Source organism: Ambystoma mexicanum, chromosome 1p, assembly GCF_040938575.1.
Source record: "Ambystoma mexicanum isolate Mex_15411 chromosome 1p, UKY_AmexF1_1, whole genome shotgun sequence".
Classification (NCBI taxonomy): domain Eukaryota; kingdom Metazoa; phylum Chordata; class Amphibia; order Caudata; family Ambystomatidae; genus Ambystoma; species Ambystoma mexicanum.
The window spans coordinates 1,120,801,499-1,120,818,937 of record NC_090921.1 but is presented as its reverse complement, the minus strand read 5'-3'; the positions used below and the strand labels follow the sequence as shown (position 1 = coordinate 1,120,818,937).

At 44.9% G+C, this 17,439-nt stretch overlaps 1 protein-coding gene across 4 annotated transcripts in view; it reads right to left on the bottom strand.

Annotated features, from left to right (window-relative positions):
- Window positions 1-17,439, bottom strand: part of ADCY7 (adenylate cyclase 7) — a 1,256,803-nt gene that overhangs the window by 672,507 nt on the left and 566,857 nt on the right. The window lies entirely within an intron of this gene.

Genomic DNA, 17,439 nt, shown 5'->3' with positions numbered 1-17,439 from the left:
ACCTGAAGGAATCGCTATATTCTTAATTATATTTGATACATAATGACAGAAAACATCAGTAGTATACAGAGTTCATTTTTTACCGATGTTGGAGGTATTAAAATCAGACTGAAAAACGAGGTTAGTCTTGCCGACATTATCTTTGTGCCAAACAATTCTAGTTCTGGCTGTATTTACCCGAACGGCGGGCTGACAAACTCCTTTAATCCGTAATCCCCAGTCACCACCAAATTTTAGCTCAAGGATCTTGTGGTCACTACAGGATGTCCTCACTAAGTTGTAATCAGTTGCCAAATTCATCAGGGGTTCTGAAAGAAAGATATGGTCAATTATACTAGATTGGGCGCCCCTGAACCAGGTATTATGGTCTAGGTTACACCTCAATAAATCCCTAACATTAAGCAAACCCCAATCCTGCAGAAATTTTCCCCATAAATAACCATGAGTTTTTTCCCATAATTGGGTCAACAGAGCCAGCCAAGTAAGTCAATGGAATCCCGGGCTCTCATACTGCAGCTACTCTACACTCTCTTGTCTCTGTATTTCTATATTAAAATCTCCCACCACCAAAGCCATCACATCTGGAAAAAGTTCCTGGCAATCCACCAAGATATGACCCAACTGAAGCACAGCTTCTTTTATTTTCAACTTTAGGTTCCAATATATATTTATTATCAGTATGTTGCAATATCCTGAGAAGTTGTTACTTTTGTGTAATAATGCCAAACACCATTTAGATATCCTAAAAACCTTAAGAACAGTTGGTCCCAAATCCACTCTGATGGCAGCTAGGAGACCCCCCGATGGTCGCCCACAAAGCCCTTTCATGGCTAAGACAGAATGTACTGTGTAGCCATCCAGAACATATGGCACAATTAACCATGTCTCCTGTAAACAAATAATAGAGGTCCTATTTATCATTGAACATATTTCTGGGGAGTTTTTCAGAAACCAGTTGCCCCTGGTGTTCCAGCACACCAAGGACAGTTTACCAGAGATGTTAACTATTTGGTTTCAATCCCTGCAATTGTGAGATTGAATCCCGAACTGTCAGTGCTAACCACCTTAAACTAAGTTCATTCAGACCACCCCCATCAGTAGACTTGCCATTTGTAACCTTGTGGTCATTCATATTCATATCCTTGTAGTCTTCCCTTTGCACCCCCCTGTCTGATGCCACACAACCCATACTCTGAAGGGCATAACCAAATCTGTGAAAGGAGTCTATATAATCAATATGTTTTATATCACCCGATGTAATCAGTGAGAGACTCTGAATTTTACCGAATAGTGCCTGAATTCTGGCCCGATTCAGCGATACCGGGCCACCATATGTGAACAGATAGTGCATCACAACACTCAGGCTCTCTGGGTATCGAGGAGGTCTCAAATTGAGTTCCTCCCCTAAAGTAGGGGGTGTGGAATTACGCACACTCCCCACTATTTGATCAGTATTTTCTACTTCCTTGGATTCCCTTTTTGGTTTTCTCTGTTTGGCACTCAGCACTTTCTAGTGGTTTCCTTTCCCTGTCTAGCCCAGTTTGTCCATGATCTATAGTTCTTTGACCGTGCTGTGTTGTGCAGTGTAAACCTGATGCTTTAGACACCCCTCTTTGAGCGAATCCCTACCTTTTTGCCCTTTTCCTTACTTTCCTTGGGTGGGGGCGGGTTTACACTTGTATTTTTGTTTTCCCTGCTCCTGTTCCTGGACTTCCTCCTGAAGTCTGTTCCTGGTTTTCCCTTACACTTCTCTCTTGGTTCCCTATTGATTGTTAGGTGTGGCATGTTGTTCTTTCCAGCTCCGGTGTGAATTCCTATGTTTCCGTCACACCTTGTAAGCACTATTCCTGGTTGTCCATTGTCAGCAGTCATATGTATTAAGTTATCCTCCCTTTCCTGTTATAAGCCTTTCTGGGTTCCTGTTTGTGGGCTTTGCTTACATTCCAGGTGGTATTTCTCATTCTTGTAAGTATTGTCTTTAAGTTACCATACATAACACCATCATGAGTGTCAGTTGACAGGCCAGTTATTGTTTGACTTGTGCATGTGGGCTTAGTGCTGACAGTACCTGTAACAGGAATTGTAGGTGAGGAACTTGCTGGATTTCCTTGTAATGATAAGAAGCTTCTAAGTGCTGCGAGAAACCTGAGGGCGTCCTCACATCTACTTCTTTTGAATCCCCTTCTCAGGTGGCCCGGGAAAGGCCATCGCTCTTGGATCCCGACCCTGGGAGTGGAGAAGCGAGGGAGGATCACCTGGGTGGAAGGTCCTTGGGGATTGGGTACAGGATACCCCAGCATAATATCCCCCTGTTCCCTGTGAAAGCCAACCTAACCCTCCCCCCTTTATGGGCTACAGTACTTGGACGAGGAAGAGGCAAGTAGGAGTAGTGAATACTAGTAACCTATTTCACCACTCTAGTACTGGGACGAAGAAGATGCCACACATTTAGCAATCATGGTCGAGGTGTCTGGCTTTTCTTTCACATTCTTCCTTCTCGTTTGTACTCTTATCCGACAAGCCCACGAGAAGGCTTGTCGTATTAGTGAGTTGAATGAGAAGTGCACTGTAGTTTGACTGAAACTAGGGAATTCTCTTGAGCTTTGTCACCTCAGGTCTGAAGTAAACTGCAGATCAAATATATCTCCTACCATGTGTGGGTCTAGTTACTATACTGTAGGAAGGGCTGTGGGCCCAGACTCAAGGTCAGTTATTGTACAGGTTTTACAGGCTATGGGTCTATCCATAAGCTGAGGTCATATAGTTTTAAGACCTTTGTGGATGAGGTTTGAATGTGCATTATTGGATTGCGCATGTAATCCAGGAAGCATGCCCTGGATCACGCAGCATTAGGGAATTCCTGTCAAAATGGGTACGTTGTCATCTGTTGTGCATGTAATAAGTGGGTATTTGAAAAGGGCATGGCAAACTGGCTCTACTTGATCACAACAGAGCTTGCAAAGGTAAGGTTCCATGTCTTCTTGTTTTCAATTTACTCAATTGTTTTTAAAATCTATGGGCAATATGGTGTCTAGACATGTTAATGGAGACTTGACTTGCACATGGAAACACTAGAAACCACATTAAACGGAAACGCAATGGACAAGACTAAAGAGACTCTGAGATGTGGGGTGTAATAGTTCAGCGGCAACGTGCGCGCCTTGGAAGCAAGACAACACGAAGCAACACAGGTTCGATCCCTGGGTCCGCGCTTAGAAACCTTTGGGTGTTTAAGCGCGTTATAAATACGCAACTAAGACAAAAACAATTACGCAACCAAAACTCAAAACAATTCCTGTAACAGTGCCTCGATGCCCGCGGGCTGTGTGAGCGCTTTAAAAAAAATGTAAATAATACAGACAGGAAGAAAACAAAACAGCAGTGTATTTCTCCAGTGGCCAGCGCCAATTGTTTATTATTTCAATCATTACCTTAAACAATCTTACAAAAAATATGACGGGCATGCATGGCTCAAAAAGCAAATGTGAAGCATTGAAAAACAAATGGACCAACGGTCAAGGTCCATAAAGGGAGAATTTCTCCATGACAAATACTTATTGGAAATAAATATATAAAATTGAGAGGAAGGTCCCTGGGTTTTCAGAATATAAACATGTTTGTTCAAGTCGATGCCAGGAGCTGATGTGTTCATGTTTCACGTACTGGCAATGATCTTGTCGACCTTGCAATGATGTGCCCTTTACAGATCATTACATCATGGACCGCACATGGAATCTGAAAAATGGCGAAATGGATTCCCCTTTTTAGTGTACTTTAGTGAATACTTTCACTTCACATTTTGGGCCTGATTCACAGAGCGTTTTCCTATGGGATTGCGCCATTACAAAACGCTTCTGTGAATGAGGCTCTAAAATGGCAAAATAGATCATTGAGTTAAGCACTCTCCTCTGCATCTGTGGTCAGTATGCACAACACGGGTTGAAATCCCAGCTAGGCCGACACAGCCAGTCACTCTTCTGAGGTTGAGAAAGAGTTGCATTAAATTGGACGGTAATAATGCCTGTGCTTTCAGCACTTAGAAATAAGACAAATCTGGCACGAAATACTACATATAAACGTGCTATTATTCGGTCAGGGAGAGCTCAAAAGGGTACCAGGGGCTTAGTGGGGAAGACTACAAACGTGCCGGTGGTGGCACAGCACGATTTGCAAACATAAATGACATGGGTACAATCAGTGCTTTAAGTGGGATTGGAAATCGAGGGGGGGACTAGTTAGCGGGTGTGGCCTAAGGACACGGCCCCATAACGAGAGTCCCCCCTCGATTAAAGGCAGGGGGGCGGCTGGTAAAAGTTGGAGCTGGGGCACACTGGCATTATAACCTTTGATGCGCCAAGCCCTCCTTTTAAACAAAAGAAGGGGCTGGGCGCACCAAAATGTTTGATCCCAGTGTCCCCAGCTCACACGCAGCAGGCAGCCCTTTCATTGAAGGAGCCCGCTTTAACCATAGGCTCCTTGAATGAAAGGTCTGTACTTGAAACAGGAGGAGGGCTGGAGGGACCAGTCTCTCCTTTTGTTTCCGAGTAACTAGTCATCACCCAGCATCATGCTGGGTGATGACTTGTTAGTTACTCGAAACAAAAGTGTGGTGTCGCCATTGTTTATTTGTTCAGAGGATGAGTCCTCTGTTTGTTGCCATTAATCAGTGGGCTGCGACCCACGTGTAGGAAGGGGCGGGGCTACCGCCAGAAAGGCAGTTTGAGGCTGACGGCCATTAAGTAAAGAGGTGTTGCACCCCAGCTCCTGTGTTGGTGTATCCTTGTGTGCATTAGGGTGACTGACTGGCAGCGTGAGGAGGTCCACTTGCGAGATACTACATTGGCGACGAAGCGGACACGTGTCTTCCACCGTGCCCGTCACCTCAGGTCCAAAGCGCTCAGGGTGAGCAGTGAGGCACCACTGGAGCCGCAGGACATCTTCCGGTCGAGGACTCCCGGAGACAGCGGGTTGAAGCGAGAAGGCTCCCCGCCGTCGAAACGAGCCCCAGCGCAAGCTCCGCTAAGGTTCCAACGCGCACATCCCACGCGGGTGGAGCAGCTGCAGCGGCTCCCTGCGTATCATCCGTCCGGGCGGGGGAGGAAAATCCTTTCCCGCCAACGGCAACGATGCCGGTAGGCGCATCTAATCACCTGCAGGTGGAGCAGCGGCTCCCTGTTCACATCTCTGGCCGGCTAAGGAGCACTGACCTCCCGCCAACGGCGACGGCTGAAAACAACTCAGAGAAGAGCGGCAGGAACACGGCCTCCTGATTTTCACCACAAGGATAAGAAGGGTAAGATCACAAACCCCAACGCGCGCAAATGAAATTCGGACTCCCGTGCCACAAGGCTCCAGGCCGCGCCACCAAAGCTAGGCCCGACAGGCCCATCAACACGTGGCACAGCGCCCCTCCCCCCCGGGGGTCCAAGAACAGCTGCACACAGGACAGTAGGCCTCGCGAGCCACACAGCTAGTACAGCGCCAGAAGATCAGTCCATGAGTGGATCGGAAGGGGAGTCACTGACAATCCCAGTGACTCCAGCCAGACCAGAGCCCAGAAAGATGACAGACAGCCTTTTAGCCCAACTGTCAGCAAATTTTGACCTCACTGACACCGGCACCCTCGGATCAAGATGGAAAAGGTGGTTGAGGGATTTCCAAGTATGCCTAAAAGTGACCGGACCACTAGAGGATGAGCAAAAACTAAACCTCCTAAACCATGCCGTAGGATCTAACGTGCGAGACATCCATGACAAAATACCTGAAAACACCATAGACACCTACGCCAAACTAAAGACAACGCTCACTGAATACTTCACGCCCCACACAAATGTGGACTATGAACGGCATGTATTCCACACCACCGAGCAGAACAGAGGAGAAACCATACACGCATTTGTCATGGGATTAAGATAAAAAATGAAGCACTGTGATTTCAACAATTACTCCAACGAGGAGGCCCTCGGGTCGCAGATCATAGTGGGGTGCGAAAGCGCTGACTTTCGCAAACGACTTCTACAACAGCCGAGAAACTTAGAGGAAATCTTGCGGCTGGCACGATCAGATGTAGCCCTCGCAGCGCAAGTAGAGGGCCTGGAGGAAATAAAAATCATGCACGGTAAGCACGAAAGTCTCAACAAGTTAGAAGGAACAGCGAGAACCAACAGTGATCCTTTCTGCTACCGGTGTGGACACGAGTACCCCCATGAAGGAACGTGCCCCGCCATGGGCCAAACATGCTCCGCATGTGGTGGTGACAACCACTACAAGGCCGTGTGTTTGATATTCCGCAGCAAGATGAGAGGGGCAGGAAGAAGCGGGAAACCCACAACAGAACTGGAGCAAAACCCGCCCACGCAGCACCACCGGGCAGCACACCAACCCCACGAACAAGGACGTCACAGACACTACGACGAACAACCGGAAAGAAGACAAGAGAAAAAGGGCTGGAGGGAGAGCAAAACCACCCCATCCAAGACAAGGAGAAGACCCAGGAGATACGTACGGTGCCTCATAGAACAGTCTCAATCGGACAGCGTGTCAAGTGCATCATCAAATGAGAGAGCCCGCCGACCGGAGAAATACCAAGAAGCACCGCGGAAAAAGGGATATCTATACGCCCTTGGAAACAACACGGCAAACGAACACAGCCCAATATTACGAATACAAATCAATCAAACTGCTGCTGAGTTTTTGATAGACACGGGGGCAACCATGAATGTAATCAGTGAGGAAGTTTACGAAAGCATACCAAACGCCCCTCGCCTACAGCCAGCAAGAGCCCTCATCTATCCATACGGCTCAAAAACACCCCTGGCATGCAATGGATTCTTCATGGCATCATGCCGATACAAGGAACATGAGAAAAGCATCCCCATGCATGTACTAGAGGCTGCCACCGAGAGCGGGTGCATACTAAGCTATCAGGCAGCCATAGAGATGGGATTCATTCACATACTATACAGCCTCATGGTGCATAAATATTTAGACCCGACGGCAAGCATTGACCAAGTTTTCCCATCATTATTCAAAGGCCTTGGAAAACTGAAGAACAGATGGATCGAACTCCACATCAACGCCAGCGTCCCACCAGTGGCACAACACTACAGGGGTATCCCCATCAACATTCAAAAGCAAGTCGAGAATGAACTGACCAAATGGCTCGAGGCAGAAATCATTGAGCCAGCAGAAGGCCCCACACCATGGGTCTCCCCCATAGTACCGGTGCCCAAAAGAGACTCCCCCGACATCCGGATATGTGTAGACATGAGGAGACCAAACGAAGCCCTCCTGAGAGAACGACATCAAGCTCCTCGAATAACAGACATGGTGCATCTATTAAATGGAGCGACAGTATTCTCCAAATTGGACCTAAACAAAGGCTACCACCAGTTGGAACTCTGCAAGAGCTCCCACTACATAACCTTTGCCACCCACCTAGGTTTATTCCGTTATAAACGACTCAGCTTTGGGGTATCCTCCGCGGCGGAAATCTTCCAAGTAGAAATCCACAATGTTATCAAACACGTGCCCAACTGTTTGAACTATAGCGACGACATCTTGGTCTTCGGCCAGACTCAAGAGCAACACGATGACACACTAATGAGAGTCTGCATGGCCCTAGAAGAAGCCCGGCTCACTTTAAACAAGGAGAAGTGTGAGTTTCGCAAAAGGACACTCCAATTCTTTGGACACATATTTTCAGAAAAGGGCATGACGCCAGATCCGGAGATAGTTAGCGCACTCCGAGAAGCTGAGCCACCCACCACCACCTCAGACCTCAGATCCTTCCTAGGACTTGCAAGCTATTGCATGAGATACATACAAGACTTTGCGTCCATCAGCGAACCTCTCAAAGCCCTCACCAAGCTAAACACTGAGTTTGTCTGGTCACCCAAATGCCAAGAGGCATTCCAAATCATTAAGGACCGCATCTCCGACGCCCAAAACATGGCATACTTTGACCCAAAGAAAACCACGGAACTCATTGTTGACGCCAGTCCCGACGGCCTAGGTGCTATTCGCACGCAACTGGATGACAGAAAAGGGAGTGGGAAGCACATAGTATCCTATGCCAGTCGAAGCCTCTCCAAAACTGAGCAAGCCTACTCTCAGGCAGAGAAGGAAGGACTAGCGATCGTCTGGGCCTGCAAGCATTTTCACCTCTTCCTGTATGGAAAGCCTTTCGTAGTGGTAACAGACCACCAGGCACTCATATTCATCTATGGCAACCCCAAGGCGAAAATGCCACCAAGAATAGCCAGGTGGGCACTTCAATTACAGGACTACCAGTTTACCATCACACACAGGCCGGGGAAAGAACAAAACCCTGCGGATTTTCTCTCCCATCATCCAAGAGAAAAGTGCGGACCAGAACCGTCCGTAGCTGATCAATACATAAGATACGTCATCCACAGCAGCACACCACAAGGGCTTGACATGGAGCAGATAACGCGTGAATCTAATACTGACCAAGGAATACAAATCATACTAAGATGCCTAGAAACAGGGCGATGGAAGCACGCAAAGCAGATCCGTGAAACAATGAATGGTGACACGAGACAAGACGTCACATGCCTTCTAGCTTTAAGAGAAGAACTCGCGAAGTCAGAGGAAGGACTGCTACTCAAAGGAACCTATCTCGTAATCCCGCAAAGCTTGCGACAGTAAGTGCTACAACTAGCACACGAAGGACACAGGGGCATTGTATCCACTAAAAGGATGCAAAGACAAAGACTATGGTTCCCCCAACTAGACACATCAGTGGAAGAACTACTGCAGAACTGTCCCACGTGTTCACTCGTGAAGCCACACACATCACCTGAACCCCTGAGCATGACAGCGCTGCCCGAAGGAACATGGGAGGAAATAGCCATTGACCACTTTGGGCCCATGGAAGGGGGTGAATACCTACTGGTAGCTGTGGACGAACATTCAAGAGACCCCGACCTGCAGATAGTCCCGTCCACCTCCGCACATCACACCATCCCAGCCCTAGATCGGATGTTTGCAACCTACGGAATACCCAAGGTGGTCAAGTCTGACAACGGACCTCCATTCACTGGACAAGATTTCCAAAGATTCGCCGAATATATGGGTTTTCACCACAGAAAGGTGACACCCTTATGGCCACAGGCAAACGGAACAGTAGAACGCTTCATGCGTAACATCAAATGCACGACACAAATTGCGCGCCTCATCGGAGGACTTGTCGAGAAACTATTATACCAACTCATGCGAGACTACAGAAACAACCCTCACAGCACCACTGTGAAGTCACCATCCGAGGTGATGTTTGGGCGAACTATCAGAACGCGGCTACCACATGTAGCATCTGAGGAAGATCAATATGAGAACGACACTGAAATGAGAGAGAAAGATCGCTCACGAAAGAGAACATGAAGAGAGCTGCCGATGCCAGTTGCAGGGCCAAGGGAAGTGACCTGGCACCAGGGGACCTGGTAGTGGTCCGACACCCTCAACAGCGCAAAAACGTAGCTCCATTCAATGAAGAACCACTCATCATCGTAAACAAAAGGGATCACTCATCACTGCAGAAGGAGACCGCAGGGTCATAACAAGAAACTCATCTCACTTCAGAAGGATGCCTGATACCCCAGCCTCAGGCAACACAAATATGAATGACACGTTATCGCAATGGGACACTCCCTATCAAGAAGACAGCGAAGCCTCCGAGTGCGACATGGCACCAGAAACACGGACAGATTCATCAGCGAGAGTGGATTGTTGACCACAGAGAACAAGAAAGAAACTACATCACCTCATTGAAGAAATGAACTGAGAGCACGACTAAATGTTTAGTAACGGGAGGGTGTGGTGTCGCCATTGTTTATTTGTTCAGAGGATGAGTCCTCTGTTTGTTGCCATTAATCAGTGGGCTGCGACCCACGTGTAGGAAGGGGCGGGGCTACCGCCAGAAAGGCAGTTCGAGGCTGACGGCCATTAAGTAAAGAGGTGTTGCACGCCAGCTCCTGTGTCGGTGTATCCTTGTGTGCATGAGGGCGACTGACTGGCAGCGTGAGGAGGTCCACTTGCGAGATACTACAAAAAGGAGAGCTGGGCAGTCCAGCCCTCCTCCTGTTTCGAGTACATAGACATCAGGCAGCCCGTACTGCACAGTTACGGGTTTTCTTTTTTCTAAACCAAAGTGCTGACACCTGCAGGCAGCTCGTATAACCGTGCAGCCTCTACACGGGCTACCTGAGGTGTCAGCTTGCTGGAGCCAGTCAGGAGTGGGCCCCGGCTCGGGAGTCATTTCTGGAGACTGCCAGGGCCTGGGCCCGGGCCACTTAAAGCCCTGGGTACAATGTTTATTTCTTGTTTGCACTCCGATCTTGTATTACGTAAAGAATAATTTAAACCATAAAAAGTAGACACCTAGTATCTCAAAGTGAACCTTTATAACCTGTCCCCCGCCCCAGCCATTTCCTGGTGCCCTGTTTGTAGTGAATGATTCTTGTGCCAGTGGTACTGGCAGTGGGTGGTTAGCCTCGCCCTCCGCCTCCCCGCTAGCCCTCAAGACTTCCTTTACAAACGGTTTAACACATTGACAGTTCATTGGCTTGATAGCATGTGCGACAAGTACGCGAGGGCCTTCTGCCTCTCAACATTGCTGATGCCAGCATAAGGATTTGAAGAAAAAAAAAACAAGACCGAGAAGAAAAAGACCATCTTAGAGAGAAGGGTACAATAATTCTAATAAAAGAAACAAAATGCAGAAAAAGATCCGCGGAGCCATCTACTTCTGCACGCACCCCCATCGCCCTTAGTCAGATGTGTTTACTTTTCGTCCATCATGTGCTTCTGGAACAGGAAGTGGGCCTAACCACTGCGGCGGAAACACTGCGGGCATTGATTTGATCTGTTTTTACAACGGAAACTGCTGCGGTGGCACTGCAGCGAGGAAGAAATTGGGCAAGTCAAGTGCACTTATCGGCATACGTACAGCCCAAGTAGTAAAGGGATTTCTCGGCACACGTTCTTCTTGAACGAGAGTTGCAGCATAAAACGTTGTGTGTCAGGACAGAAGCATGCAACCAAAGCATTGACATGTTTTGAGGACACCTTGAACACTAAACTCTCGCTATCCCACTGCCAATATCTTACCACCTCCCCTTTGTTCTAGAACACGAAAAGCCCATGACTAGCCAGTAAATAAACCCAGTATATCTCCCCCACAGTCACTCCCACCACCCCTCCCCTTCCACTACCTCCCATAGGACCACTCACAGGTTTTGTAAAGTGGTCTTGTATAGCGTCTGTCTGCCACTATAAGTGGCCTCGCTGCGCTTGGCTCTGCGAAAGAAACTAAGGTGCTCATTAGTTCCTTCCATCTCTGTTACACAACCAGTCACAAAGCACTGACAGTCACTTCCCGAACCGCTGTTCAACAGACCACCCCATCAGCACCCACCAAAAGACACGCACAGTATCTTTGAACTGAACAATGAGCCATTCCCCTAATCACGCATCAACATGCCATTCCCAAATTACCTTTACCACCACCACATTAAATAGCCCTTCGACTGAGGTATTACAACATTAAGTACCTCCATCTCTCAACCACTGCCCACAAGGACCAAATCTGCCCTTCATCGTCATGAGGATCATAATTTGAGTACCGTTGCAGGGGTGGCACCTATACCCTACCCACAGTAGCTAGGAGCAGGAGGTTTCCAGCATCAAACACACTATATAGATGTGCGACCATTTGTACCAACATAAGATATCCAACCTTGCACCCTCTGCAAGGCCAAATCAGCACTGAAACTAACCACAGACCAGCCTTTGCATCAAAGAAATATATCTGACACCAATGCAAACAGCACCCAGTAGACCTAGATGACCTGATCCTGATGGAGGGCAGATCCCGTCAAAGAGGAGGTGGTTGTGCATCCTGATACAAGCCACACAATAACCACACACATCTCTCTCTGCACACCACACTGCCTCTTACAGAAACCCTTAGCCAACAACTCCACCCAGATAATACCGTTCTTTTGCACTGTCAGCAGAAAATGCTAAATTTGGAATGTTTCAAATGTGATGCAAAATGTCTAAAGTGCCTGAAAAAAGGTGCAGCACTTAGTATTTGACCCAGCTGCCAATGGTGTCAATTACTTTGAATGGCAAATCAATGTCTGATATCTGTTGCCCGTAGCATTCGTATCACCCTGATGTGCACATCATTTAAACAAAGTGGCGCCCAATCTAAGACGGCACAATAGACTTCTGCAATGGCATTCTATAAGGTGAATATCTACCAACCCCTGTTTTAATTAAGGTCCAATGCCACATAATTTACATTTTTTGCCTTAATGCTTCCCTTTCTTTTGCTGCAAAATCCAGCAATCCAGCATTACAATTCATGGCATGGTCACATTTCTCCCATTTACAAATACATGTTCAATCCTTTATATTACAACCACATTCTTCGCCTGCTTCAGTTCCTCTCATATAGTTATGCATATCTCTCTAAATTTGTATTTGTTTATTTTTTTTATTAGCATTGTTTTATCACAAACCCATTAGCTATACAAAATAACTTAACATAAGTGAAATCCCTTCTTCAATTAGACATTTCATAAAACACAATTTCATTGAGTACCTTGCACCCGAGTGATTCTTCATAACATATCGTCTTCAAAATGTTTATCATATCTAAAAGGAGAACAACATTGTCACCACCCATTAAAACCACCCAAATTTTTTCTAATGATAGGGCACTGTTCTGCAAGAAGAATTTCCTCAAGTGAACAGATCTCAGGTCGTTTAATCCCCTGCAAGACAGTAATAGATGTTTTAGATTTTCCGGGGTCTTTGGCCCTTTACAGTATTGACAGTCAGTGTCAGTACCTCCAGTCTCATACGTGAGGCAAGTATGTCCCTAGTTGAGGACAGCTTCAGCCTCTATAGATGAATCTGTCCCTGACCACCATTACTGTTTCATCCCATCATTTAGTCATCCCCCATTCATCATCACTAGAATCATCACCACCACAACACCACCCCCCCTCCTCTTCCCTGTTGTCCTGAAGAATCGGCCATGAAGTCTCCCCAGAAGCCTATAGGTCTCTGTGCACCGCATGCCTTTCATTTCACATCTCTAAGTCTCCCACACATCCATAGTCTGGTGGATGCTTCCTCCTCCTCCAGTCAAATGCTAAACGCTGCTTTACCAGGGCTAATGGCAACGTACAGAATCCGGCTTTTAGCGGTTCCAACCCAGGCGGTCTGCCAACCCTCAGCTGGATTGCATTTAATCGCATGTCTTACCCCAGGATCTCCTCTCACAGAACTCCCGTACCTTCTTGGACACCCCCATACTAGGTGGAAGAATGTGGAGTTCTCCGCTACACAACCTAGACATCAGGGGTCAGATTCTGAATTGTATGTATACATCAAGCTCAAAATGTTTCAAAAAATGCCACCATATTTATGGGAAGCAGATTAGTGTTCCGTCCAACATGGGCTGGGCTATAGTCCCCAATAGGAAACCTGAACTCCCAAGCTTATTTCAGAACATCATCACCACCCTTCACTATGAAAAGCAAAACACTACTACTCTTTATAAGCTTAACATGGTCGCCCTTGGACTCTACCACCAATGATATGTTATTGTGCATCAATTGGTCAGACACGAACCTCACAACATGGCATACACCTCATCTGCCACCAAGAATGGAAGTGAGCACGCTCCAATGTAAGACCAGACACAGGACCAACTACTGCCATTACATCTTTAGAAATTTCACTTTCCAATCAAATATTTCTGTAGCCCTAAGCAAAGTGGTGTTTTCTGTCCACTCTCTTACCAATTGGGCCATGTTTAGTGCTTATCGGTGGAATGTTTTGTCCACTTGCTGGATGTGCCGCAGCCACCCGAGGCTTTACCTAAGTCGCGTAGGCAGTACGCCTGCTGGTGCAATGCCATAGACCTAGACTTGCAGCCAATACTTAACTACAAGTAACATCTACTCAAAGATATGCCCAGGTAGATTTCCCATGCAACTACCCTTTCCAAGCAAACAATGAAATTATATCTCCACAGTACCTCTGCTGAAAAAGATAATGTGCTTCCCAAAAACCCCTGGCTTAAAAACCACAGACATTGTCACCTGCGGGAAAAACCTGATTTTTCATGAAAACAAACAATTGTAAAATTATGTTTGATGATAGCATCCTGAGGGGATTTCATTTTCACATCTGTGCTATTGAAAGCAATGCATTCATTTTATTTGATAAATCAATTATATCCTCATTTTAAACAGGCTCAAACAGTAGAAGGCCTACTCAGTCTAGAGAAATAACAGAACCACACACAATAGTAACCACTGAACACTCATCTGAACCAAATGCTATGTAGACAACTTCATAAAAAAATAAAAAAGTTTCCACTGCCAACACCACCAGCACGAGCAGCACTATCGAAAACTATCACAACCCTCCCAAAGCTTTACCCGCTGTACATGCAACTAGAGTACAATACCCCACGGCCAACAGCTCCTAGCAGGTCAGTCTTAAACTGTCCCAGGTTTCATGAAAACAACTGGAAACAAATCTGCCCTCATATTCAACAGAACTGGATAACCTCTAGCCTTGCATCGACAATCAACCTCAAAGATCGACCCGCAATCAGTGCCATGTTGATCATCCCATAATCCAGCAGAAAGAACCAACAGGTGATCTGTTTAAAGAGTCAGTGAAATTGCTCACTGCACACATTACATACTTCAAAAAGCAACCCTTCCAAAGAGTAGACGTTCGGCTCACCATCCTACAAGCTTTTTTCGTACCCATATTCAAATAATCACAGTCGATAGGCCACCACTACAAAGATCCTCACCACACAACGATCTGATCCAAAACTCTAAAATTAACTGTGTTATGCCAACTTTATGCTCTTCTTGGCATTGCCCCGACTATCACATGACCAATCAACCAGTTTGGCAACAAAACAGCAACTACAAAAAAACAACAGTAATTTAGCAATAAAAACACCCTACTGATGGCCACCCTATCAAAACCCGTCTTTTCATAACCAATTCCTGAATCGGAACAAGGTGCAGCTCATAACATGAGACGCTCTGCAAACTTTGCACCCCAGGTATGGACACCTGCTAGACGACAGAGCAACTCTCAATCAGAAAGAAATGTGTGGTATTGATAAATTAGCAAACAATCACTCAGTTTCTTGGTGAGTATCCGGATGCTAGATTCTGGTGCCCTTGTCGCTCGACTAAAGATTCAGTGTTGTGTTGGCCCAACAGTAACAGTACATCTTTAAATTCAATCTTTAGATTTCATGCGCCAAAGAAAAAAGGATTAATCAATATATTTATGTCTTTATTTTCATCTGATTGTATGATGCTCTGCACAATGTATTCCTCCAATGTCTTGGGTTTTGTTGCACAATTCATATTATCTTCTTTTGTTCTTACTATCTTGAAAAGACTTTTTAATTGTGAGTTTTCAAGAAAAACCTCTACACGCGTTTCACCACAAAGTGTGGATCTTCAGAAGGTGAAAATACTCTTATGTTGATTTATCTGAAAATAGATATTATAAAAGGAGTCTGAATAAATCTATAGATTATCAGCACTTTTAATCAATCTGTTTAACAATTTGTAACCTCTTATGCATGCTCCCTAAGGATGTCTATTATCTTGTCAAATGAGGTGCAAAAATTCAATTAATTTGAATTACAATTCATATGCTGTATACTCAATAATAACAGACTTAACCTATTGAGGATATAGCTGTTTGTTTTATAAATTCACCAGACAAATTATCAATGCTTTTTGTGCTGCTTGAATTCAAATTATGTTCCAGTCAAAAGGGGATCACAAAGTCAGTTGGGAAAGAGAAAATACTAATAGATTAGTTGAATCAGTGTTTCAAAGTCTGAAACACCAAGTCTGAGTAAACCAGACTAGTTAGTTAGTTCAGTGTTTATAAGTATAAAAGTACAATCTTTTGTTAACCCAGTCTGGATTTTGGACTTCTAAATCTTAGTAAAGTCCAAGCGTTAGTGAATTTACCAGCTATCAAAGTGAAAAGGCTCATGGCTTACTTGTTTGAAGAAGAGGAAGAAGGTAGTTCTTTCTAGATGGCCGTGAGCAATGAACTAAATGCTATCTCTGGTTTATATTTGCTGCGTTTATGTGTGTGATGTCATCGTGAACATAAAAAGACGTGGTAACGTCACAACACAAACCGTGATGATGTTTTGGACGGCGCGAGGTACGGTTGGAGGATAACTATTGATGTTTTCCTTTCGGGTCAAAAGATGATTTATTTTGACCGAGAAAAAGACCGGGATTTACCTGTAACCTGAGACATTGACAGTACTATATTTAAAATAATATCTATGGATGTGTTATTGTATTCAGACAAAACAAATGACACAAATATGTAAAAAATGTGTCTGGATGATCCAAGTCCTAAAAATAATGGGACATTAATAAAGATTAAATTGAAAGCATAACTGAGTAAGTGATAATAGATAGAATTTAACACATGAATAAGTAGGTAATGTGAAGAATGAAATCTATTCAGATGAAAGTGACATGAATGATTGATTGCATTGGATGTAGGTGGATATTTCAATAGGGAATCTTCTTCATTAAAAGAATTACCAAAACTCATTGTCTTGGTTTAAACCACTATGGCAGCTATCCATTAAGGATATCCATTTGGATTCCAATTGTCTTAGTTTTCTAATGTTATTTACTCCTCTTAGGGTTTTCTTGGTTGTGGCAAATCCTGTGAATTTCAAGTCTTTAATGGTTTCTTTGCCATGTTCCAAGTTGGATTGTGTTGCCAAGGGATATCTTGGATCGCAGTTTTTGATTGCTCTCATGTGTTCCATGATTCTTATTTTGTGAAGACAATGGAACATGAATCCAATTTAACCAGCACAAAAAACATTGATAATCTGTCGGGTGAATTTATAAAACAAACAGCTATATCCTCAACAGGGTAAGTCTGTTATTATTGACGGAAATAACTGTTTACTATTTTCTCCAATTCATGCATACAGCATATGAATTCTAATTCAAATTAATTGAATTTGTTGCACCTCATTTGACAAGATAATAGACATCCTTAGGGAGCATGCATAAGAGGTTACACATTGTTAAACAGATTGATTAAAAGTGCTGATAATCTATAGATTTATTCAGACTCCTTTTATAATATCTATTTTCAGATAAATCAACAGAAGAGTCCTTTCACCTACCGAAGATCCACACTTTGTGGTGAAACAGGTGTAGAGGTTTTTCTTGAAAACTCACAATTAAAAAGTATTTTCAAGGAATTAGGAAAAAACAAGATAATAGGAATTGTGCAACAAAACCCAAGACAGTGGATGAATACATTATATAGAGCATCATACAATCAGATGAAAATAAAGATATA